General features: G+C 42.0%; 1 long non-coding RNA gene across 2 annotated transcripts; it reads left to right on the top strand.

Annotated features, from left to right (window-relative positions):
* Positions 1-1434: 1434 nt before the first annotated feature.
* Positions 1435-25778, top strand: LOC133278603 (uncharacterized). 2 transcript variants are annotated; one of them, XR_009746610.1, is made up of 4 exons: positions 1435-1647; positions 8931-9138; positions 9942-11620; positions 22589-25778. It is a non-coding gene; the product is annotated as an uncharacterized LOC133278603 (long non-coding RNA). The 2 variants fall into 2 exon arrangements; XR_009746609.1 differs by lacking the exon at positions 22589-25778 and having other exon boundaries at positions 9942-16356.
* The last annotated feature ends 1602 nt before the right edge of the window (positions 25779-27380 follow it).

The raw sequence follows: 27380 nt of genomic DNA on the forward strand, positions 1-27380 counted from the left end.
ATTTTTAAACAAGTCTTGTACATAAAAAAAAAAACAAAACAAAAAACAAACAAACAAAACAAACCGAACCCCAACCACACAGCATTTTTAATCAACACCTATCTCCTTCCAGGACCCTATGATCCTCTATTGATTCGCTTTAAAACGCTTTTCTTTTTCTTTGCCCCCTCTGCTGATCGAATTTCAGATCAGCCAGGATATGCAACTAACCTTCCGGCACAACTGAACCCAACTGACTCACGGAGATCAAAAGGCTCGATGCATTCATTAAAACGTAGCACAGCCCAAGCAGGATCTTTAACGCAAGCTCTCCCTTTGCATTGCAATTAACGTGGGGGAGAGGAATTCTTTTTATTTTTTGCAAATGTTCTTGCTTTTCATTTTCAGGCTGGGGGGGGCGGGGGAAGGAGCGGTGGGAGGGAATGAGAACAAAAGAGAGATCTTTTTACCCGAGGATGACGTCAGTTTGATTCTACTGACAACTACTGATGCACGTGGAGCAGTCGCGGGCAGATCCCCATACCCACCCCCTCCCTCCCTCCCTCCCGCATGGCACGTCTCTGGGATACAGTATACGCCGACAGCCCACGGGCCGAAACACACGACCCTTCCAACTCCGGGCGCCCTCGCCCGGGCCGGTCAGCTCCCCGCTGCCCCGCAGACGGCGAGCAGGGGAGGGAGGGGGCGGAACAGCCGGCGGGCAGGGAGAGGGGATAAGGCTCTAGCTCAAGAATGTTGCTCGTTACCGCGGCCTCCGCGGGGATGCGGCCACAGAAAATAGTCCCCGTGCCCCGGCTCCCGTGGGGCTCTCGCTGCCCCACTCAGGGCCCCGCCAGCCCCAAGGACTGGGGGTCGGCGCTGCCGCGGCCTGCCGTGAGGGGCAGGCTGTGACCGCTGGGCCCCCGCCTCCCGCGGCCGCGCTGCGGCCTGCAGCGGGGAGAGCGGCCCCGCCGGCGAGGGGCCTGGCTGCGCGCAAAGCCCGGCCTGGATCCTCACGGAGCGCGGCACCGCGCCGGGGCGCGGAGGAGGGCGCTCACCGCCAGCTTCCGCGGTGCCGTGGGGAGGAAGGAGGAGGTGTCCGGGGGAAAGCACGCTCCGCCGGTTAAAGGGAGGCACGCACCCTCCTGCGGCCCGCCTGCCACCTCGGAAAGTCACGGCTGAGTCAGGGCTGCATCTTCTCCCGCTCAGCCCCTCGTGGGGCTCCCTCACTGGCAGGAATCCTTCGCTCCCCTCACCTGTGTTCAGCACCCCCGAGTTAGGAACGCTTTCTAGGTTCAGAAGTAATTGCCAGGAAGTTTTAAAAGTGAACAGAGGAATCTCTATTTTGTGCTGTGTATAGAATCTGAACAGACTGCCCGTGGGCAGGCTGGGCATTGCTGGCTTGAGGACTGCTGAGTACCAAAGGACAGCAGTCCCCCATTGCACAGCCCCCTTCAGATACTATCCCACAGACCTTCTCTTGGGACAGGGGGGGTGAGGCAGTACGTGCCGTTTTAAGCCATGAGCTCCTTTCCGAAAATACATGCAAGTGTTCTCCTAAATGCTGTGAAACTGGCCTGAGCCTGTGAGGATTTGGGATTGTGCACAAACCAGCCTGTCTTGATGGAGCCAAGGAGATCTGTATACATTCTGCTTGCAGGGTTTCAGGTGAGCCAGCCAAAAGCTGTTCATCAGTAGTCACCACTACCACTCAAGTCCTTGTCTCTCCAGGTTAGAGACAAAGATGCCGTGCAGGACAGTGTCAAAGAGTTTGCATAAATCCACATATTACATCAGTCACTGTTCCTTTATCCACCAATGCCATAACCCTGTTGTAGAAGGCCATCAAATTTGTCAGGCACAATTTACCTTTAGTGAAGCCATGTTGGCTGTCAGCAATCATGTCCTTAATGTCCATGTGCCTTAGCATAGTCTCCACTTGGACCTAGTCCATGATCCTGCCAAGCACTGTGGTGAGACTGAGCAGCCTGTGGGTCCCCAGGTCTTCCTTTTTTCCCTTTTTAAAAATGGGTTTTCCTTTTCCAGTGAGTGGGAACTTCACCAGACTTCTAGGACTTCTCAAATATGATGGATAATGGCTTGACAACTTCATCTGCCAGTTCCCTCAGGACCTGCGCATGCATCTCAGCAGGTCCCATGGACTTGTGCACCTTCAGGTTCTTTAGAAGGTCTCAAACCTGATCTACTGCAGAAGGTGGCTCTTCATTCTCCCAGTCCTGCCTATGCTTTCTGTGATTCAGGCTTTGTGGTCAGAGCACTTGCTGGCAAAGATGAGGCAAGAAAGTCACTGAGTACCTCAGCCTTTTCCACATCCCAGGTAACCAGGTCACCCGTTTCCTTACGAAGGGCCCACATTTCCCCTAGGCTTCCTTTTATCCCCAGTGTACCTATAGAATCTTATCCATATGTCCTTGGTATCCCTGTCCAGATTTAATTGTCAGGGCTTTAGCATTCCTAGCCTGATCCCTGGCTGCTCGGATAGCTTCTCTGTATTTCTCCCAGGACACCTGCCCTTCGTTCCACCTTCTAGAGGCTTCCTTTTTGTGTTTGGCTTTGTCCAGGAGCTCTTCGTTCATCCACACAGGCCTCCTGGCCTTCTTGCCTGACTTCCTCTTTGTTGGGATGCATCACTCCTGATCTTGAAGGAAGTGATCCCTGAATATTAACCAGCTTTCTTGAGCCCCTCTTCCTTCCAGGGCTATATCCCATGGTACTCTACCAAGCAGATCCCTCAAGAGGCCAAAGTATGCTCTCCTGAAGTCCAGGGTAGTGAGTTTGCTGTGCTCTCTCCTCATGGTCCTAAGGATCTCAAACTCATTTTGTGGTCACTGCGGCCAAGGCTGCCCTTGAGCTTCATATTCCCCACTAGCCCCTCCTTGTTGGTAAGGATAGGGTCCAGCATGGCCCCTGTCCCCATTGGTTCCTCTATCACTTGGAGAATGAAGTTATTATCAATGCATTCCAGGAACCTCTTGGATTGCTTCTGCACTGCTGTGTTGTCCCTCCAACACATACAGGAGTGGTTGAAGTTCCCCATGAGGACCAGGGTCTGTGAACCTGTCTGTCTATAGAGAGCCTCATCCCTCAGTCTTCCATGTTCAATAGCCTGTCAGAGACCTCCACTGTAATATCCCTTGTCCTGACCCATAAGCTCTGGGTTGGCTCCTCATCCATCCCTAGGCAGAGTTGTGCATGCCCCAGCTGGCCACTGACATAAAGGGTGACACCCCTTCATTGTCTTCCTTGCCTGTCCTTCCTGAAGAGCCTATATCCTTCCATGTTACCCTTCCCTGAGCCATTTTCGCTTGTGTGCAATACGTCTTCCTTTACATACTAAATTTCATCCACTAATTGACAAGTACACATCTTACTTGGAGTTCTGCCCGAGTGTGTGGCTCTTTTTGAGAAAGGTGTAGCTGCAATTTGCACTGGTGTGCAATTTTTACTTATTTCATAAATGTACTTCTTGTAATACCATGTTGTCAGCTCTCATGTTTTTTTTGTGATGCTGATGTTCTGTGGTAGAAATTCTTTAAAGCTCCAGTTCCCCAAGTCAAGGAAGAATTTTGGCTTTCATCTGAAAGGAAAAAAAGTCTGTTTCTGGTCCTTTTATTTGCAGCAGAAACTTAATGTGCTGTAGCAGCTCTGGAACCAAAAAGAGAAGAAACATAAATGTATTATTATGACCATCATTGGTATTGTTTTATTTTAGCTCTCTCAATACTTGCATCCCTGATTCTTTATAGTCTGGCCTTACTTAATATGAGACAGGGATAAATGGATTTGTGCAGCTTACACAAGCCCTTACTTCTCTGCTTGGAGGTCTCAAATATATTTTAAGTTGAGATAAATAAGTGTTATTACTTACTGCTTACACTATTTACACTTACAACTGTGACACACTCGCACAGGCATTCAGAGTTTTTCTCTGCAAAATCAAGGTGTGTATCTATTCTTTGTTGCTTTGAGGGAGTGTAGTTCTGGTAGCTGAGTATATGATTCTGTCTGGATTATTACTTCTCTGTAAAAATAAGTCATTTCTGATTTTTACAGGTTAGTAATTCAGTAGAAAGCTGTGTTGTACTAGGACAAGGGCCATTTTCTCTAGCTGTGTATAGCTTTTCACAGTTTGGCATGGGAGAGAGCTTCCGGAGTTTTTTTCTCAATTTTTTTTCTCAGATATTTCCATGCGGAATCTACAAGTGGAACAGATGATTGTTTGCAGAGGTTTACTTTGTCTTATCTTAGTTCTCCATCACTGACAAGTAGCCTGTTACATCTTTCCATACCTAATAAGCAAAATTTCCCTCACGGTTTTTTTACGATGGCAACATTCATCCATGTCTTAACAGTTTTGACTCCTTACCTTGTCACAGGCAGGGTAACAATCCCCACCTGCACACACACACTCATGCACATGCTCTTCACCTTTCAGGAGATACTTGCCATGTGGTTTCAGAGGAATGGCCGTTCTTTCTCAAGAGGCTGCGTTGTCAGTGTCACAGTTTGGGGTACCCTTCCATTGACTGCCTGAATCTCTCTGCAGTTATATTCCTGTTTCTACTCCCTTGTGCCCCTAGTTTGGCTGGTTGAAACATACACCTCATCACCACTCCAAGTTTTATGGCAGAACCAGAGGCAGGGATAGGTTCACTCCATCGCAACCATGGCAACACTTTCCAAAGATGCAGCCTACAGTCCCTGTGAGTCTTCCAGTTTTCCATGGCAGCCTTGTTTCTCAGAAGCTTACGTCGACCCCAGGAATAAGCATGTTGCAAAATGCCTAAGTTGCTATTTGGTAAAATATATCCTTACCATGTACAAAAACAGGTGAGCTTTCAACTTCCTTTAAGAACTGAGCAAAAGGGAAAGGTGAAGAGGGTTCATGTAGCTTCTGTTTCAGAAAGGCTCTGTCCTATTAAATCAGCAGATTTTTTAAAAGCCAAATCTCAGTTGTGTTCTCACTCATTGTTAAAGCAGCACAGAAAAAGATCCTCCTTTGTCTTTATGCTGCCTGTTTCCTGAAGATAGATGATTCCTATGAGGCTTTACACTTGGACACCTATTGACCTAGGGAGTTCAGAGGCAAAATTTTAGTTTGCTGTCCTATTGTTCTAAGCCATTTCAAATTCAGGCAGCTCCCTAATTTTAGGAATGTTAAAGTTGTCTTTCCATGCTTTAATAAGGCTTATTAAGTCATGCATTAATACAAGAAATGCCAAGAGTTTGAAATAATGCATACAGAAGGGTGGACTAAAGCATCATAAGCCAGAAATTATTTTGTGGAAGGCAATGATGGAGAATGAAACCAAACTTTTCATGGAACCTTATAGCCTGTAGTATTAAGTCAAGAGAAGAGCTCCCACTGCCTGCAATAGCAGTGGATGTGGACACTGATATCTGCGATCAGCCTGTAACCTGAAATAACACTGGATTCAGCAGTAGTATGTTTTTTACAATGCCTGTATAGATGCTCATTTCCCAAATTTGAGGTCTTGACCCATATTTCTATTCTGAGTTCAAGCTGAGCAATGGAAAGACACTAAACAGCCTTTCTTCTAATACACATCATGCCTGTCTCATGCTGCACCAGCACTGTGCCACAGGTTTGTTCCACAGATACTACTGAGGTTTATCTGTCTTTTAACCAATTTGTATCCACTGGAGTATTTCTTAATGGAAACACTTCTATCACAGTTAAGTCGGTAACAAGGTATTTGACACAGAGCCTAAATTTTGAGCTAAACATAGCAGGAACTCTTTAAGCTTACTTTATCTCGCTTGTTACAAACTTCTGGAGAGATTTCATCTCACTCAGAATTTGTAGATCACCAGTTAGTTCAAGCAGGAGATGTCTTTCCAGCTGAAGAAGCCAATGCTGTTGCTGTCAAATTAACTGGGAGGACAGTTGTTCCGTGTGCTCACACTGATTGTATGTGGGATATCTCATTACATTGGGGGCAGTTTTGTTGTTTTAAATTATAAAGTAGCTTAGTTTTCTTACAGTGTCCAGATTCAACTCATTTGTCAACATGTTGCATTTCATTATGCTCATCAGCTCATTTGTTTTTCCTGAGGGGGAAAAAAGCTGAACCTCATTTTATTTTATAAAAGTCAGGATTCTTTCCAATTAGTAGAACTTGTGTCTAGCCAGTGCTGTGAAAGGTGCCCTTTCCACAGTACATGTATGTGCTGAGGAGCACATCTGCTACTCCTGTACTTTTTTCAGTAGCATCTTTTTGTCTAAGATGAAAAGGATCCACTCATAAGTCCTGGACAGACAGACATGCTCCTAAAGGAGGAATTATGCTTTCAAGATATCCCCAAGAGCTGTATCCAGCCACAGCATACTGTAGATGTTACATTTTTTGTACACTGCAGCTTTGCTAGTATTTGAATACATGCCATAATTCAGTGGGAGCATAAATAACTTCCACTCAGAAGATGGATGCTGTGGTAGCAGGCCAAATGGTAAACCTTGTCAGAGCCTGCTTTTTCACTGTATCAACCACACAGCATAATATTATGCTCCTTATTTAAATCCTCCTTGCAGATGTCATACTGGGTTAATTGACAAGCAACTGGATTTGATAATGTGTATAATAAGAGCATCTATTGATTCCTGTTATAGTGAGGATGTGCATGTAGTGATCGTGGGGTTACAACTCTCAGCAGTGGGAGATGAGTAAGTCTGTGGGTCACAATCTATATTTAAGCTGCCAAGGGGGTCAGCATTAACTTACATGCAAGTTTAGATTGGTAATTCTTTATAGGTATGGAGCATTATTGGCTGTAAAGAGCTGTCCTTGTACCTGAATTGTTTTAGAGCAGCAGAGCTTTATGCTGTATTAACAGCATGCTGTTAAGAATCAGTACCAATGTAAACACAGAGAATGATGGGTTTATGTTGGCTGTTATATCATACAGTATTTCACAGTTCCTGAAATCATTTCATTTTCAACTAAGTTGCTTTGGCTTTGCCAGTCTATCAGCAAAGACTGAGCAAAGTGCAGCACTGTAAATGAAATGAAACTCTGAGCTCTCCAGATAGTAAATGATGGCTCTTCTGTTGAGCTGGAATTCTGTAACAGCACTTACTAATTCCAGCTTATATAATACAAAGTCATTTGCCGTTTCACTTTTTTCTCTGAAGTTCATCATTATATTGCTAAGCTTTTATATGAACTTATGCCACTCTAAGCCAGAGGGAGCAAAAAAAGGAGGGAAAGAAACTGAGGGAAAGAGGAAAACAGGACAAAGACTATAATGAGATGAGAATTAGGAAGGAGAAATAGGGGGCATCAGGAGAGCAAAAGATTATGGAAGGAAAGGAACAGTATATCATAGGAGAGGCGGAAACAAAACCAAGGGAGGCATTACAAGTGTAGAATAAAACAGGGGAAATTAACACAGAAGATGAAAAAAAAAGTAACTTCTTTCATTTCTTTCACGAATATTTTAGACTCATCACTAGCAATCCTACTTGCTGCAATTCACTGTGTTTGCCTCTTACCTCAGAAATACACCTCTGTATAATGAGTTTCCCCTTTCATTTTGGCATCTGGCTTGCTCTTGCATAGGACTAGGCCTCCAGAGGTCACTGAGGAGAATTGGTTTCTAATAAAGCTCCTCCATACCAGAGTTTAAAAGCTCTCCCACAATGTAGTGCACAATGAAAATTGAGACCACCAAATAGCTTTAGTTTCCTTTTCTTTTTCTTTTTCTTTTTCTTTTTTTTTGATGTTATGCACTTTTTTTGGCATCTGCATATCTGAGTTAAATTTTTCTGCTGAATATTGAGCATATAGCATGAAGAAGTAAGCTATAACCAAATATATATGTGTGTATATATACATAAAAACTACGGTGACATCATAGGTTTTTGTAAGGTGTTTTTTTTCTAATCGTGAGAATAAGCAGATGTGAGAGGCTTCCTCTATTATGAGCATTTATATGAGCTGTGTGGTCAGAGGTACTTAGCAGTGAATTTGGCTCAGGGCAAGGGAACAACAGCAGTAATTTGAGGGGTGATTTACTCCTGTTAACACTTTTCAGAATTGGCAATAAAATCAGTTCAGTGCTCTTAAAATATGAAGGGCTGGATTTTAAGCAAAATATGGAAGATATATTATCAACCTGAAAAGCGGTCAAGTGAAAAACTGTTTAATACCTAAAAAAAAGCCTATATCTGTATTTCCAACAAGTGAACGATAATGAGAGGGCTGCTCTCTTTTCCTAGAAGTGATTAAGTTGTCTTTGCCTTTCTGGTTTGGCTGCTTTTAGGCTATTGCTTATGTAAAACAGAACACCTCCTAAGCCCTCGTTTACTAAACAGAATATCTGGCTTCTGATCTCATGCTACACAAGGAGGTAAATTGTATTCTGTGTGAGGAGCTTTACATATGAGCGTAATGGAAGGGGGACAAAGACACTCCTCCAGAAACAACAAAGACACTAGGTTTGAGATACTTAAAGTTGAATTTTCGTAGTTGAAAATACAATTCAAACATGGAAACAAGAAATCAGTTTTTGTTAGCCCCACAGGTATTTATTTTAGCAATTTTCATTTTGCTTTTCTCCTCTCTTAGCAAACCTGTATGGCAGAGTTTGTTGAACAGTGTAGGACAGTTCTGCTCTGAAGTGATGGAATGCTTTTCTGAGGGATCAGCTTCCAAAGGTGACAGTCAGAGGGCACAGCAAGGATGCTGACTGCTTGCTCAGTCCTGAGTGTTCTCAGACAAGAGGGGATTCTCATAGCTGTGAGCAGTCAGTGATGAAGTGATGACCACATCCAGCTGTGCTATCACTAAGACAGGTTGCTCAGCTGCGTTGCTGTACCTCTGATATGTGAGTGCATAGGGTGTATGGCGCAGGACTTGAGGGGTATCCAGTCTTTCATGCACACTGATAAATTTGTACTTTGTTCCAAGGTGCGAGAATCTCATCTTCAGTCTGCAGACCAACACCATGCAAAAAGAATATGGCTTATTAGATGGTGGTGGTATCCATTCAGTGATATGTCATGAAGCAGCAAATGCCAGTGTCTGTATACTTGTATATGGACAGAAGCAGTTCTTCTGCAATAGCCATCAGCTGAAAGGAGGAACCAGCCCAGTCCCAGGAAATACAGACAAAAATGTAAGTGCAATTTTTTCTTCTATAGACACAGATAGTTTATCTTGTCTGTCATATTAGAGCTGCTGAGAATAGCTCCAGGCAAAGTGTTGCAATACGGGAATGACTCCAAGGAGTTAGTGCAGTGGCATTTGACCCATGCTGATGCATTAGAGTGCATTAAAAGTGCAAGACCAAATGAGAGAAAATCCATGGACAGTAGCATATGAGACTGGACATACTGTTGAATTGTTGGACACAGTTATTTGAATTATGGTAAATTATTCTCTATATATGCATGCAGACATGGGATTAGGACAGGAATGTCCAAGAATGAATGGAGGTAGAGATAAAATGAGAGCATGAATAATGGGGTATTCTGTTTTAGATCCTGTGCTTTGGGGGTTTGCAAAGACCCCAACTCATTCCAGCCTAATACATACAGGGTCATCACCAAAACCATGTGCTAAGCACACTGAATTACTGTGTGTTTGGCCGGCTGCGAGATGTGCAGAGCTCTGCCTACTGACTGAGGGCACAGGGACAGCAATCGCTCTGGAGAAGCTGTAAGAGCCTCCCTTTGTTTACAGGTGGTAGAGGCTGTGTCATACACCTGGCATTTGCCTGGCAGCCATATAGAAAGTTTTAGGACTGTATGTCACAGCAGAGAACTACCTCCTTCAAGAAGGAGTGCCTTTTATGATATTAGCCATTGGGATGTGCCAGAAACATGCTCAGCTTAGTCAGGGGGACTGGGTGGAGCAAAAGGAAAATCAGTAACTTTTATCAGAAATTATGAGGTAATTGCCTTTTCTCTCTGGAACCAGGCACACAAGTCTCTGGCAGCAATACCTGAGAAAGCTTTATAGTGAAAAAGCATTTGTGTTTCTTCCTGAAAACAAAACAGCTGGGGAAAAAAAAAAAAATCAGCCAAAGATGCTTCTTCTGAAGAACTCTGTGCAATTTGCTTCACAATTAGACACTTGAAAGGCACCTAACAGGGTTGTCTGGAACCCATTTAAGAGAAGGACAGGGGGCTGCCTATTCTGTCCATGGCTGAGGAGGGAACTGGGGCTCTATCATGGGTGATTTGCAAACATCCAAAAGAGAGCCTTCATTGTACTCTGGGGGGGCTGGAGGCCCAGTTAGTATTTGGTGTGGTGCTGTGTCACCCAGAATATATTCTTTCTAGAGAGCCGTGCCTGGTACCTGCATTGTTTTCCTCATTCATTATATACTGGGCATGCATTAGTGACAGCACCATAGGAAATTGTATTCATCATGCTAAATTGCATATATCTACCTGTCAGAAGCCTGCATGTTACCCCAGTAAGGGCCAAGGCTTGACTGCTTCTTAGTAGTCTGGTGCAGAAGCGCACATTACACAACTACCCTGTGTTCAAATGAACCAATACCTCAGACAGTAGCTGGTGCAAACCAGGATGGCAGCTGTCTGTGGATATAATCACAACTGAAGACATACTGCCAGGGCTTCTGTGTCCTGGTTGCACAGCTAGGGGCAGAGCACTCAACTATTTCTAAAGCTAGATATGCAAATGCCTCTGGAATGGAGCCTTTTACAGTTCTGCTCTCATTAACCTGATTTGCATATGTAAATGACCTCTTGCCACATGATAATGAGGTCTGCTCATACAGAGATGTTCAGCATATAAGGAGAGGGTTTTCAGTGACAATCAGAGCATTTTGGCCAAAGCAGCTGGTACAAGGACAGGACCAAGAAAGAAGTAAAGGCAGGATCCAGGGACAACAGGGCAGGGAAGCAGAGGGAAGCAAAAGAAAATCAAACGCTGCAGATGTCTCCTCCAAATGCCAAGGGCATCTGCAGTTCTAGTGCCTTACTGGAGCAATTTCATAGTGGAGTCTGTGAAATGAGAGCAGCTGGAGGACACTGACAATTGGGAAGTGACCTGTGGCGTGGAGCTCCATGGAAGATAGCGGATGTCTGGCTATCGTAGAACAGCAAGCACGTGGCCTAGCATTCACTGGCTGGTTTAAAGCAGCCTCTTCCAGTTATTCCTATGAGCACCATCACAGAGAGCTGGACACATGGCAATGGGTCAGTCCTTCTTCAAGAGCAGTCTCCAGTTTAATCATTTCTCTGTGATTACCTCCTTACCACTGGCACACTCATCCAGAGGTGACACTTCTCATTTCTTATTCCTCATATGCTGCTTAGCTTCTCATCAGGGATATTTCATACCTATGCCTCACTTAGTGCATGTGGAGGCAAGACAAAATCCTTCCTAGGTTTTCCTCCTTGGATACCATGCCCCTTTTAGAGAAGAAATGACTGCTCATATCCTGAGATATTTGTCTTCCTGCTTGCCATGTTTAACTCTTGATTCCTGGTCCTGCTACAGAACATTCAGCCGCTGAGGATTTGCTGACTCAGAGCTCTTCAAAACCTACCTGATTGGGCACCATCTTTATCCAGTTCAGAAAGAGGGAATGATCAGTTCCACTCAGACTTGCCCAGCTGTCTCAGGTAGGAATACAACCCTTCTTTCTTTGAAAAGAGGAAAAGGCTGTAGAAGATGGTAGTTAATACCTGTTACTGGGGAAAAAGAAATAAAATAATTGTGGGCTAACTCAGGATTTGCCTGCATAAAACCTTGTACTGGTACATGGGAAGTGGTCGGTCTCTTTTTGTCACTGGAAAAATAATAGTAGCCAGTATCAAATATCAAGAGCCCTATTTATAGCTGGTAAGCCACCAAACTGAGGTTAAAAAAAAAAATGGTAGGGATGCACATCACAGTCAATAAATAAGAATCTGTGTTGGTATCTTTGTGAGCTAGCCAGAGTTAAGCTAAATTAAGTTAAAAAAGTAGTGAAGACAAAGCAACTTGTGTATTAGATTAATTTAGGAAGTTGAATTCAAGCCTGTAAAGGAAATTAGTTCATCTCATGACTACTTTTGGTTCACTCCCACTCATACCAAAGGGAAGATAATGCATATGGGAGACAGAGAAACTTGACACACTTGTATTTCTTTACCTGTCCACTGCTGACAGAGCCATGCAGTGTGACTACAAGTAATGGTTAACTTCAAAGCACTAAAAACTGATTGTCGAACATGCCCCATCCTTTCTGCACATCAGTAGGCAGTTCCTGGAGCATCCACTGGCCCAAGCCCAACTCATCTGTGTTCCACCCTTCACAATGTCATTACATGAAGGAATGATGGTGTAATCCCTCCCCATCATGTCCACCAGCATAAACATGAGATTCAATTTTACTGTAGTCACGCTGTCAGTATAGTATTTCCCAGTCAATAATATCATCCAGGCCCATGACTGTCCCTTCCTAAAAAGCCTTCAGGTCTGGACCCTAATTTTCTAAGCTTACATCCCAAAGCCCTCTCAACACTGGGTGCTTTTAACAAAAGCAACAGTCTTGCATATCTATGCTAATATTAATTTGTTTGGTGGTCGTAAGGGAAGTGTTGTAATGTGCAGAATGACCTAGAAATGAGTAGTGTCTGAAGAGCATAGTCTGGGTCTTGTGGTTTATTCATATAAATAAATCAGAAGGATCAAGCAGAGCATGCAGGGTCTTTTGAGTGTTTCTGTGTAGCCTGTCTGAGCAGCAAGCCCTTAACCACACACTCAAGCAACCTCTGGGAGTATTAAGTCAATTTGGGCAACTAACAACCTGTCCTAAAACTGAGCCTGCAAGCATTTGCCATTCCGAAAAGGCTGTCAGTTAACTAAGCCAAAAGCTTATGGAAATTCTCTCACTTGTAAGGTGCCATCTTTAGAACACCTTTTGTTTAACTTTATTTTTAGTTGTTTAGTAGGCAGGCATTTTTGTAGGGGCTTTAATCAGACAAGGGGTTTATGAGGCTATTCTGAGAGAAGGCATTTAATTAATTCCAGACTTTTCCTCCCTCTTTTGTTCAGCTTAGGTATACCATCTACATACCTATCTATAACAACTGAGGTAAAAATCCTATGAGATTTCTAAGAAGTTTGGTTCATCTTTCATTAGATTGCAGCAGAACTGAACCATATCCTCTCACTGCTAGACATTTTTTGAACTAGGTTTTTCCCAGTCTCACTGGGGTATGTATGTGAGCTGGAAAGCTTCACAATGCATTAAGATTTCATGAGGGCCTAATTCTGTTTTCTCTTACACTGCCCTGAATCTTCAGCACACAGTGCTTCCACTTCAATGTAACATAACTGAGAATACAGCAAGTCTCTGAGTAGCCAAGCTCCACTGCATGTACCATCTAAAAAAATGGTGTTCTAACCATGCAACTTGTGATTTTTATCTTGAAGAGATAAAAGTTTAGTGTCATTACTTCATTCCTATTAGATAAGTGTTTTGGAGACAGGAAAGACATTTTGGCTTATAGTAAAAACTTTTATTCCAAATGTGCTCTTTTCTTTAACAAAAAAACAAAACAAAACAAAACAAAACCCAACCATGAAGAAGGCATTTTGAGAGATCTTATTTTGTACTAAATGGTCAATGTCCCTTCATTATTTTGGCAGGGCTAGGTTGCATCTGCTGTTTCTGTATGAAGTCATGTAAGCAGGCACAGAATTCTCATCTTGTTCTGCTGTATGTCAGGATCTAATTGTAGATTTTGTGCTTTCACGGGAGGTACAAGCTCAGAACAGGACCTAGACATCTTGTAGACCTGGGACCAGCAAGCACTTTTGCTCAACATACCATTAGTAGAAGAGTACACAAGACAAAACATCATAGAATCAGTTCCCTGCCCCCGCAAATAGCTGTGAGCACCTCAGTTTTTCCTATTCCTGTCTGTAGCATACAATTTAGTCACCAGGAAAATAAGTGCTGTGGTTTTAAGTAAAGTAGCTGATGAGAAACTGAGTAAATGGATGAGTTCTTAATTAAGTAATTAGACAAATAAGAAGGGAGAGGATTATATGATACAAAATTGTGAATAGAATAGAAAAAGTAGGTCAGGAATTTCTGTTCTCCCTATATCGTGATGTAAGAACAAAATGACATGCAATGAAGTTCAGAAGTGAGAAATTCAAAGCTAATGAGGGAATGGTTTCATGTAACCCATAATTATCTAGTGGAAGCCTTTCACTCCTGGAAGTCCTTGATGCCAAGGATTTATCAAGTTTAGCACTGAGACTAAACTATCCAGAATTATCAGAGATAACAACAGCTTTACAAAACAAATTCAACCTTGCTTCTGGTTTTAATCCAGTCTTAACTCTGAAAGTGAACTCCTTCAGCTTTGACACCTTCCTTTGAGCTATTTGGTTACGGCCACCACCTGAGATAGGTCATTGGAGCACAGAAATCTGAGTCAGCCTGGTGATTCTTGCACTTTTATACCCATAGTAAAGTCTCCTTTATATTTGATCTGGGGTGTGGGACAAAGTCCCATCCCAAGGACATTTACATGCTAGGCTTGCTCAAAGAGCTACAGCTCCCTGCAAATGAACATAGCAATGAACACAGTTTCTCTGCAGCCATAGGAGATACCCAGCTGAAAGAGGATTCATCCCCTGCAACAACTATCAGCATTCTCGATGAGATTTTCAGAGGCATCCATGTTACCTGTCTTGGAAAATGGGCCATGTGTCTGCGGATCTTTAAGCCCCTGGGATCCTTCTCATGTCACCAGGAGCTCAAAGATCTGAGGCCTCATTATTACTGCTGTTCCATCAGAGCAGATCTGCTGCGAACGCACATTTTTTCTGCACCTTACATATTATTCCAGATATTCAAAGCCAACTCTCTCAACCTGACCCAAGTGTATTATGGTGCATTTAAATCTGATGTAAATCATAAATTTGCTGAGGACAAGCTGCTTTATATTTTCAATCAACTTTTGGCTCATGTGTTTTAAGTGTGCTTAAGAGTTTTACACACTTTCATCAAAACCAGATGATTCGATTATTTTCTGTATTCATAGTACACCATTGCTTTGCCTGCATATTTACAGCAGCTATTAAAACATATGAAAGTCATCATGTGCTTCAGAAGGATCAGGGTAATCACATCCACCAGTGAAACACATTAATTTTCAGCCTATTCCAGCAAGATATGGAAGAAGAAAATCATCAAGAACCAAAACTATTGGATATTGTTGGTTTACTTGGAGCATGGGGTTGGAGGTCCCCTAGAGCCTGGTGGCATTTCTGTTGACCGAGGTGATGACAGAGACTCCTGTCATATTTCAATGAGAGCTACCTGATGAAACTGACAGTGCCGATGACAGTTCAACTGGCACATAAACCCAGAGATTTTTTCTGTTCCTAAATAAACATATTGTCTTTGCTCCAGGAGAGAGCCTTCAAGGCTGTGCAGCTCTGGAATTTACTTACATGCACCTTCCTGACATGGGATGCTGAAATGTTACACAGTAAATCTGCATTCTGTATTAATATGAAACCATATTGTAGTAGCTTAATAGAGGATAAAGCAGAAAAAAAAGCTTGAATGAAAACAACTCAAGAGAAATCACGTCCTGGTAAAATACTTATGTGTGTTAAAAGACAATGCCAGGCCAGGAAACAAACAGCAGCATAAAATTAGAATGGCTACAGCAGTTTAAGTAGAGACTCTCACAAGAATAGCAACTGTTGGAGCTCTTCAAACTGATACAGGCATCTACAGACACATCTGTAAAGATGCTAGTTTAGCCTGCAGGGTGTCAGGCCCTGGTCTTACAGTGAAACAAATGTATGCACTGACTTCTTGATACTTCAGCAACCAGTTATCTTAATTAAGTTTGTTCCTCCTGTGAAGCAAAAATAACAACTTTGGTTACCGTCTTCTGCAATATCACAGACTTTCACTGGAAAAAGCTATAGTTACAGATTCAGTTGCGAAAGTGTGTGGCTAAGCACAACTAGTATACATGGTGTGTCCCTGAATCCCACTTGGAAGATGCTAAATTCACGAGGCCAGATTTTATGTGCCTTATAGCAATAAGATTTCAGTCACTGCATATGCATATGTAAGTTTTGCATTCCACAGTGACTTTGTTTCCAAACTTTGACCACACATGCAGTTCATGTAAGATGCTTTCATGTAAGATGGTTCATCTAAGAATTGGTTCCAGCAATTCATTTCATTAGCAAAGTTAAATATAACTTTGTCAGTGTAAAGTGATATCTTCAGTAAAATTCAGCCTGCTCTAGAAAAAAATACATAAAGGAAACCTGCTGTAGAACAATAATCTGTGCTTTCTGGCAACAAAGAGACAACAGAGTGGTAAATAAAGAGACAACAGAGTGGTAAATAGAGCGCCATGACCATCTTCTATAACCCTAAGGTGAATTTCTGCCTTTCTGTATCCTCCTGAGTACATATTTGGTGATAACAGCTCTGTAAAATATTTGTAGTGTCTTTGCTTTGGGCATCACTGATGTTATGTGCATAGACAACCATCTGTACCTTTTATTTCGCAGAAGGCTCAAAAAAGGTAGTGCCTCTGTTGTGAGCTGTATTACTGGTGAACAGAAGACTCTCCCAGCATTTCATTTATGATTTCTAGTCCACATAGGATTCATTCATGTTTCCAGGATACCTTGGGACTATGTCTAGCCCCAGAAAATACTTTGGCTTATCAAAATACAGTTTCACAAAATAGCTGCTTATGTCTGTTTCTGCCAAGGAATAGGAAGCAATTAGCACACATGGAAAAGCTACTCTAACCTTCAAATTGTGGCTCTTGAAAGATGCCTTGGAAAGAGGATGCTTGGCAGTGAGGAAAGTGTGTATGCATCTAGAAAAAAACTGTTAACAATAAATTGAAAGACTTCACTAAAACATCCTTTTACAGAGGCTTTCTGTTGCTGTCTGTCTATGCAAAAATGCAAACACCCATGTGCATACAGGGAAAGGCAGAAATCCCACAGCAGTTTGGGGAGTTCAATTACTCATTCCAGTGCATTGCATTCACAGTTTTTACATGAAGTAATACGGTTTTGTAGAATTGCATTCCTCACCGGAGTTTCAATGTCTTCAAATGAGAGTCATCTACAAGAATATATTTCTAGTTTCTAGACATGTTTAAGGAAGATTTTTGGAGTGAAGTAAAAAGGCAAGAACTTATTTTCTCTTGTTCACATGTAAGTGAAATCAGCTTTTCTCTCAAGTGCTACAGATAATCATGAACAGCTCAAAATCTCATCGATGGGCATGGGTTGTCCATTTCAAGAAAAGATGAAACAATGGAGAGAGAGATGAGTTGGGCACAAACATTTTATGTTGGTTTTGTTTTTTATTTTATTGCTGGAAACTGCTGTCTCTTTACATTTTCTTCTCCTGAAAAAGAGGTTGAGTTCAGTGGCTAAATCTGTCCTCTCAAGGGAGCACGCATTACTACTGCAGCAGCAGAGGTGGAGGCAGCCCAAGCCCACAGTCAGTCTCAGGTAGTAATCAGCCCTTTTCTTAAGAACTCAGTTCCAACTTCTTGTTTTATGGCTATCTCCTAACAAGAAAATATAAATGAAGTTACAAGAACTTAATGACAAATTATGATTACTCATATAAAGCCAAGACAGAAACAATTAATTACTTATTTAAAGATTTGCCTAGCTCTGTGCAGCACTGTTTATGCTAACTTCTTACACTGTTTTAATCTTCTTTGCTGTGATTCCAGGTCTGTAGCTTTGGAGTTCCCATAGGGTTTTGTTTTTTCATCTGGATGTGGTGACAACACCCATTTTTTCCTAGCACAGAAACTTCCATCAGTCTTTGTCCTTTAGCTTTGCCCTATTGTCTTTTTATTCTGCTCATCTTTTGTACCACTGTACAAGCTTGGCAGGGTACTGCTTATATGATTTAGAGACAGCTCTGGATTCTTCCATGCTTCCTTTATAAAATGGAGCAGGATATTGAATTAGTTCATCGTAACTGGCCTGGATGCAGCCTTCATTGTTAGGTCTGTCAGCTGTTCACATCTGGAGGAGTACTCCAGTGGCATTGCTTCCAGGGTCTACCAGCCCACAGGCCATGTCCTTTATTATTCAGAGGCCTCATGTCTCTATGCCAGTTCCCCACTTTCTGTTCCCTGGAAGCTGTTATGTAAATGCAGAGTCTGAGCAGGTGCCCCGAAATGGAAAAGAAAATTTTAGGTAAGTTTCAGAGACGGTCTCTCCTGGAACAAGGCATGAAATCAAACAATATAAGGAACCGGTAAGCAAATGCAGCCCACCTCCCAGTGCATAAGCATTTCATTTAGCTACAAATGCTATGGCACCCCAGTAAAATGATATGAGACAAATAAAAGCCTGACTTTTGTCCAGTATTGAATAAATGTTAGCATTAGCTTAGTGTCCTGTGTGCTTAGTGACATGCAGTACACATGCATGAACATAGTCCCAGCTCTGGAGACCTAGAAATCTAGCAAAGTTTCAGACTTTTGGTTTAGACATTTATGTGGCTGAGTTTGATTTAAAAGTCTTTCAGGTCTTTTTGGGGGGAGAGGGAAGGGGTGTTCTTTTGTGGTGCTGGAGGGATCAGAAATATCTTGCAGTTTACTATTCTCACTGTGTTTTAGTAGTTGAACTTGCATTATTAGGAAGAACATGTAATTGGGAGAGTGGCTGAGGTAACAATACAAAATCTCGATTAAAAAAAAAGCCCACTAATGACAGTGGGTGGAACGAGCGGGCAGGTCTAACAACACTGACAGTCAGAACTCTGTATGCTGTCTCTCCTACCATCTATATTCATCACTCTCATAAAATGAGTCTAGCTAGCTGTGATGATAGTTGGGCAGCCCATCCTACAAGTACAGAAGTTGCAGGTCTTTAACAAGTGCATTTTCCAAGAGTCAGCACAGGGCTTGCATGGGTAAGGTGCAATCTGTGTTACCCATTCCTGCTAATGACCTTAAGGACTGTGCTTTCCCAGCAGAAGAAGGGAAAATTAATCTTCACCACAATTGTTCCATTTCTCAAACTTCTTTTCAGCAAAGATATAAATTGTGCCAAATATCTATCAGTTTTATGATGACAAGACCATCAAACTTGTTTCATTAAACACCCTCCCCCCTCTTACAACTGTCTAAACAAGATTTTTCCATTTAGTACCCTATCAATCCAGAGTTATGATTATTCAGTAACTGAGGGGATCTCTTGTATTTAAATATTAATGTTTGTGTAGTTATTAAAGTATTTGATGATTTGTCCAGGGGCACTGTAAAATTAAATATAGCATGTCATTTATGGTAATTCAGAGGAGAATAATAAAAAATCTTTTTCAGTCTAGTTTTGTGTCTGGCTCTGCATGTTACTTTTACTGCTTATTTGATGGTTTGGGGAATTGTGTGGTTTTAAACCATTTTAAATGTAGGATTTCAGAGCATATTGTTAGGATCATATAAAATATTATCTTCCAAGTTATGACTTTGTATTGCTGTGTATGAACTGTTGTCTGACAGTTACACTGCTAAAGGGGAAGGCAGTTTTCCAGCAAATATTTATCATCTATTGGGTGTAGCAGTACAGTAAGCCCATAAATATTTTGGGAAGCTCACTTTTGTCCATGCTGCATTTGCTTTCAGAAATCACCTCAGCCTACCAGAGCAGAAATGTGTATATGTAATTAGGCTTTTCAAGTTATGTATATTTAAAGAACATTATTTAGGCACTCCACTGTGAATCCCTCGTGCTATAAAGAACAAGAGAGAGAACAGAGAGGAGAGAGGCAGAGCAGATTATTTGAGGCAAGCACTTGACTGGCATTTGTATGTGTACAGGTGTGCAGCTTCCTCATGGACAGGTTTCTGAGGTGGGATAATGGAAACATGTGCCTACGTTTGGCCCATTCTGCAAGGAAAAATCTTTCTGCCCATTTGAAAACAACAGGTGATTAAAATGGCTTTCATAAGGTTACTCAGAGACAGAGCCAGGAACAAAAAGCAGGCCACATAAATCCAAGTCAGAGCACTTTCTATGAGAACAGACTGGTATTTCGTGCTGAAAAAAAAAATAAAAATGAGTTAAAATCTTGAATGACTGCTTTTGCTGTACAACAGAAGGGATTTGACTGAGGTCTCCTTCGGCTTTTTCATACAGGTCAGTGTAAAATGATTCTGTGGCTAGTGATGGGCAGCTGTCACAGGATGCATTTCTTCTTGGTAAAAAGGTGTAGCAATCTATTGTATTATTAAAAAATATTCCTAGCAAACTGAGTTAATATAATTACAGTAGAAGCACTTGCTATATTATTCACATATATATATTCATTCTAAGCCTGTTTTTAAAGCTGATCATAACTTTCTGAGTATATAAGTGTGTCATGTGGCAAAATTACAGTAAAGCAGCTTTGTTTGCAAACTGCAAGCATACAAAAGTCAGGACATTATGTAGTCTTTTCAGTGTACCAATAATTCACCTGTCTTCTGAATACTCAGTACAGAAAATTGCTGTAATCCATGCTACCTGTGATGGTAAGATATTAAGTACATTTTTTTTCCACTGGCTTAACTGGAAACCCTTCACAGGAGGTTTGGGATCCTCCTCATGTCACAGCAATTTAGAAAATTTTAATTAAGGATGTATATGCATGCGAGACACCTAGATTACGGTTCCAATCCAGAGCCCACTGCAGACATTGGGGAGAGTCCCTTCAAGTACATGAATTGCTTGATCAAAACCCAAATGCTTGCACTGGAAATAACACACAAACTAGGGTTACTACCTCTTTCAGAGGACAGATTAATCTGCACAGACCTCAGTGCTACCACAATGAGACTGCTTTCCATTTAAAATGGGCTTGTATATGTTTACATTATACCTTGGTACTCAGTGTGGATATGCGCAACTCTCATGCACATGCTGTCTGAAAGGGCTGAAATGGCGATACGGCAAAGTACCTGTAGCCTCAGGAGTGGTGTGTGGAGAGGGCTTTACCGTGAGCAGTGAAGAATGGAGACCACATCAATCAGAGACAAATGTGGTATGTAAGTCTTTGATTTTTTTTTTGTGTTTCAACTGCGTCTTAAGGCACATAGACAAACACAGTGGGTGTTTTACCTGATCATGAAGCCAGAGTGAAGCTACTCATGCACAAGACTAAAACAGCTGCAAAGCACAGAATTGGGGTCCATGTATGGAGACCACAGAAAGTTAGTGTCAGGAGACCATCCTCACAATCTCCTGTAAAATAGCCAAGAGACACAGGGCTTTCATCAGAGAGTTTGAAAAACAGATGCTCTTACAGACTTAGCACTGCAACATCTTCTACCAAACAGCTCTATCAAAACACACCTGTCATCTTCTGTCTTGGCACTTCACTCCTGTCACCTCACTTCACTGTCACCACATGCATTTCTCTTCAGAACCAAACTGACTTCAGTTTCTCTCTGCAGGGCTTATCCCTGTCTCGTCCATCATGATTTCATATGGCAAATTAGAATCCTTAGCTCTAACCTCATTTTTACCAAAGGTGAAATGCTTTTCATCCTATTTTCTTATGAAGGTATTTTCCCTGTGCTTCTACAGCCATATATGAAGAAGACCTTAAAAAAGTCTGCCTAGTTATTTTCTCATCCTCCTTCAAATCACTCTTGTTGTGATGACTAAAAAGTATATGAGAATGGTTAAACAGCTGGTGTGCTATGACCACCACTTCTTATAGTAATTGTAATCCTCTCACTGTAACCTCATGATGCCTCTGTCTCTTTGTTACATCCATCTGTTGTCTCTTATCATATACTTGGACTGCAAAACACCTGGGATAGGAACCAGCCTTTTTCACTCACACACACACAAATGAGCTCAGTGCCTTGCACCCCAGTATCCCAACCACCATCACTGATGGGATCCTTGACAGTTACTTCAAGCACAGCTAAATGATGATAATTGTTTTAGAAAATGGATTGGAAGAGAATTATACAGACTTAAGTGATGTATCTACTCTGTTTTCACATAAGAAATTACTGATTTTAGATGCATTTATGTCACTGTATAATATTCCAGATATATAGAGATACAGGTCATGTATCAGACCTCAGTGTATTGTTAAAAACTTACTGGAAAGTGGTGCACCATTCTATACTTTTAATATTTGGATAAGAATTCTCAAGGATGGTGCAAGAATTAGTTAACAAACTGGTATTTATAAAGTGCTTTGAAGATTAAAAGAAAAAGAGCTACCTAATTGTGCATTTTTATTATTAATAATAATAAACCGTATTTATTAAAACTTGTCAGAATCACTAAATATGCAAAATCCATGCCTTTTTTTTTTATGTAGCAGTAGAATCCTATGCATGCCAAGAAGGACTCTGTGATGTTTATTTTGGCAGAACTGTTTCCCCATCAGCGTGCACCCCTCCTCCTGCTACTTACATATATACAAAATGATCAGGTGTTACTCAAACTTTACATCATTCTCTTTGTAGCCTCTAGAAATGTCACCACAACCAAAGGTTATCAAAGAAGTACCGTCTTCTCTGTTGTAATTAGAGCTATATTAACCCCAAGCTGTGATTCAACAGGTACAGAAGAGATCTGCTGTTTCAAGAACTCCTAGGAACAGGCAAGCAAACAATCATCATTCCAATGACATAATTTCAAGTTTAACAATGGGGGGGGAATGATGGCATTGCAGCATGTGTCATTCTCAGTGGAGGGTAGGTGATATAAAGTTAAATGGTACAAAAAAAAAACAAAGCAAAACAATTTATAGCAAAGTATGCACTCCAGAGGGTATTGCCCCCTTTGAGCCCTTCCCAGCTTCTGCCTCCTGCAACCTCTGCAGCCGTGGCCTTGCAGCTCAAACTCCCAGGACAGCTGTTACTCTCAGATGGACATGTCCCCAAAGGGCAGTGACCCAAATGAGTTGTCCCTCTGTCTCTTCCATTCTGAAGTCTGGTGTACAGGCACATTCTTTGTGGAGGATGTGCTTTTCCTTATCATCTGCATTTAAGCTCTAAACCTGGTTAAGCATCCTTGGTACTTCCAAAAAAGTGCATATGACTGTGGTATGCTGCTATGTAACTGGGTAGCGGTTGGCATTAGCAAACATAAGTTGTCTAGACTAAAGCTCAGTGATGAAAGAAGCTAATGGAAATAAAATATATTGATTAAAATGACATGGGTTTGCCCTACCACCATATTATCATGACAAGAGCACTGTAGTAATTTCCATTCACAGACAGGACAAACACATCTAAATAGCTATAGAGGAAGTTACAACACACATATTGGGTATGAAGAAATGAGTTGATCAAAACAAATATTGGAGTGAGGACAGATAAAATGATGCCACATGGAAAATTACAGTTTGGAATGAAGAAGTGGTCCATTTAACAGTACATAAAGTCTCTGTAATATGCATAAAATCAGCAGCTAGCAGATGTTTTCTGATACAGTGCATCTGCATGAAGCTGGGGTGTATTCAGTTCCATTGTAATGGCGATACACAGAGCAGATATAAGAGCAGACCCTCCGGACAGATGAAGGCAGCCCTGCCCTTATTTAATAATAACAGTAAGTAATAACTTGTATTAATTAGCAATCAGGAATTAATGATGGACTCAGACACAGTTGTTGGAGGTATCATTCAAAGAAAGGAAAACCTCTCATCCATTGGTAACAGCTAAGATGAGGAAAACAATTTTATGACAGCTCCCTGTTTGATAAGATCTTGCTGAAAATACCACCTTGGGGTTGTTACAACTCTCTATTCACACTCTGTGGCCAAAAACAATTTCTTTTAAATCTTGGGAAAAATTTCTTTAGCCATTTTAAGTTTGCAGAAATGCAAATGAAAATATTTTTTCTTCATTTAAAAATAATACTGTGCATTTTATTTCATAGAAGTGAGTTTTGAGAAAGCACCTGTCCCGAGTGTGGTGGTTGATTTAAAGAATCAATACATCACAGACATTTTTCTTTCCTGAGTTTACTTGTAAGGTTGGGTCTAGTGGAGGAAAATACCAGCCTTCTGGGGTATCCTAAATAGCCGTTCATGCCTATCCATGACACAATATAGGCCACACATAGTAGGCAGTGCAGGTCTTCACAATTTGATCTTTGTTCTTCAGTGGGTTTACCAGAAGTAATATTTAATAACTGAGAGACTTAAAATGTCAGAATTAATGCTTAAGTGGTCATGATTACCGTAACTGATGAAAATATGGAAATTCTCAATATTCTGAATTATTTTAGGTCATCTGCACACTCAGGCAGAGGCCAACATACCAGCATGATGGAGGTTATCTTAAAGTCCACCAGGACTTGTGACAAATAATTTATTTCAATTCAACATGTGAAGACTGAAGCCAGTTGAACAAAGTACTGCAGTAAGAGCCTGACTTGACCAAATCCAGTCAAGAAGCAGCTGGTCTTGGACACAGTCAGGCCATGTGTCTGTGGCTTCCAAGGATTGTCTGCATTAGGGAAGGAGACTTTAAAACCTTCTGTCATGCAAAATACAGTTCTTTCACTGCAGACTAGAGATTGTGTGTCTTCTTAAGTCACTGTATGTAATGATTTTTAAGATTCTCAGCTATTTTCAAAGTCCTTTGTGGGACAGTTCATAGTTAGGAATCTCTTCAGTCTACTCTAACATGACTTCTCAAAGCACCTTTCTGAAACAATTGTCTGCGACAAGAATGAGAGGTGTCTGTACAGGAAGGAAGCAGAAAGCTGAATATGCAACTATGTCTCTTGAAAACACTGGAACATTCACAGATCGTCCTGCCATGGGTCCATTTTTTGTCCAAGAGGCACAATGGAATACAGTACGATAAACAAATACAATGCTGAAAGATATAAATTAAAACAAAAATAAAATTATGTACCTCTGTGCATAATTGTTAAAGTATATTAGATATCATGGAGGTAAGTTGGATGTAGCTGCCTTAACAGAGACCATGGATTAAGTTTTACCTGACAGTTTCAGAGCAACAAAGAAAAAGCAGCTTTAAAATGGGGGATACGCCCCAGAAAAGGTTGTCAGAGCTAGCAGTGAGAAATGAGTATATGTAGAAAACTCTGTTAAACCCAGCTTCTTACTAACTTTCTCTGTTTTGGACAACAATCCCTCACTTCTCCAGCCGTGTCTGCAGTGTTGCCATTGTTGCACTGGCTGCCAATTGTCAAGGACTTCTTTGTTAATAGAAAATGGAATTATTTTTTCTCAGGACTCTTTATTCTTATTGAGTGTGATTTACTGTAGTGTTATTGAGGAGGTCTCACTGTCACCTGATCCTACCTTTTCACAACCAGTGAGATTACTGTCAGGGAGAAAGCTGTTCATTCCAAGTAACATTTGGTAATAAATTGATTACTGGCTGAATGCTGATACTTTACAAAAAGAGCAATCAATGAAATATCTGCCATTGCTCAGAGTCTTACATTAGAAGGGCACACAAAATAACCAATAAATGATTGCACATGGTGACTGGGCTGGACTGTGAAATAAGCTTGGACACACATAGGACGCACAACTTAGACACACACAGTGTTTTTCACACACTTTGAAAGTCACAGTCTAAACCACAGTGATTGTGTGATGACCATGTATAAGTGGGTTGTTAAGAAGCATCTTGCTCAATCTCATTTTAAGCGCAGCACACTCAGTACTGTTTGCACTCACCGTGTAATAGTTATTTTTAACAATTGTTAATGAGCTGAAACATCCCACCCCCCTATTTCCATTTAGTATTCCTTTTCAGACCTACGTTTCACTGCCTTCACAAATTCAGGAAGCCCCTGGGAAATCTCTTCCTTGCCCTGCAACAGTGCCAGCAGGACATGCTGCTGCTCTTCTCCTGGCACTAATTTCACTAACATCAAGGGACATGCACATGGAAATGCACCAGGATACGAACTCCGTATCAAGAGAAATAAAGATGGTGTGAAAGATCTTGTCTTACTCCTGCCTCTCTAAGTCATTGAATGCTTTGTTCAAACAGCACCTTCACTCCTGAATGACAAAACAGGCTGTGAGACCATCTGCCACCCCCCAGACCAAGAAGAGTTCCCTGGTGAACATCCCAGGCATGGATCCAACTGCTGTACCAGGGCACAAGAGGAAAGACACAATCTCTACCTGCTGCTGTGAGGCTTCACTTGTTTACACTTCCCTTCCTGGAAGAAAGACTGCAGAAAAATTCCTGCTTCTTCTTCCTCCCCTTTTTACTCTGGAAGTTGTAAGTCAATGGCTCAGTGTCCAAGCAGAGACCAGTAACAAGTGTTATCCCTCAGGGGTCGGTGTTGCGACCAATCCTGCTCAACATCTTTGTCGGCAACACAGACAAGTGGGATTAAGTGCACCCTCAGGAAGTCTCCTGACAACACTAGTTATGTGGTTCAGGTGACACTCTGGAGGGAAGGGATGCCATCAAGAGGGACCTGATGCCAACCTCATGAAGTTTAACCATGCCAAGTGCAAGGCCCTGCACCTGGGTCAGAGCAATCCCAGGCACAGCTACAGGTTGGGCAGGGAAGAGATTCAGAGCAGCCCTGCGGAGAAGGACTTGGGGGTGTTGGTCGATGAAGAAAATGAACATGAGCCAGCTTCGGTGTGCGCTCACAGCCCAGAAAGCCAACCGTATCCTGGGCTGCATCAAAAGGAGAGTGACCAGCAGGTCAAAGAAAGTGATCCTGCCCCTTTACTCTGTTCTCGTTGAGACCTCACTTGGAGTATTGTGTGCAGTTCTGGTGTCCTCAACATAGAAGGACATGGAACTGTTGGAGCAAGTCCAGAGGAGGGCCACAAGGATGATAGGGGCCTGGAGCACCTTCCGTATGAAGGCAGGCTGAGAAAGTTGGGGCTGTTCACCCTGGAGAAGGCTGCATGGAGACCTCATAGCAGCCTTCCAGTATCTGAAGGGGGCCTATAGGGATGCTGGGGAGGGACTCTTCATCAGGGACTGTAGTGATGTGTAATGGGTTTAAACAGGGAAAGTTTAAGGAAGAAGTTCTTTACTGTGGGGTGGTGAGACACTGGAACAGACTGCCCAGACAAGTGGTAAATGCTCCATCCCTGGCAGCATTCAAGGCCAGATTGGACAGAGCCTTGGGCAACATGGTCTAGAATAAAGCATCCCTGCACATGGCAGGCAGTTTGGTGCTATGATGATCTTAATGTGCTTTCCAACCCAAACCATTCTATGGGTCTATGAAGTAAGTTAAGAATCTAGGTCTGGCTGGTGCAACGTGAGGCCTCCTAGTCCTCTCTTGCTTCACAAACACCAGTTATCCAGGAACAAGAAAAATCCCAGTCATCATGTGCTGCCAGAAGAGGTGATTGCTGAATGAGCCATTTTTACCACTGCT

The sequence above is a fragment of the Pezoporus flaviventris genome, unplaced genomic scaffold (assembly GCF_033815535.1).
Source record: "Pezoporus flaviventris isolate CSIRO_AGI_PZ_B2104156 unplaced genomic scaffold, CSIRO_AGI_Pfla_v1 ptg000066l, whole genome shotgun sequence".
Classification (NCBI taxonomy): domain Eukaryota; kingdom Metazoa; phylum Chordata; class Aves; order Psittaciformes; family Psittacidae; genus Pezoporus; species Pezoporus flaviventris.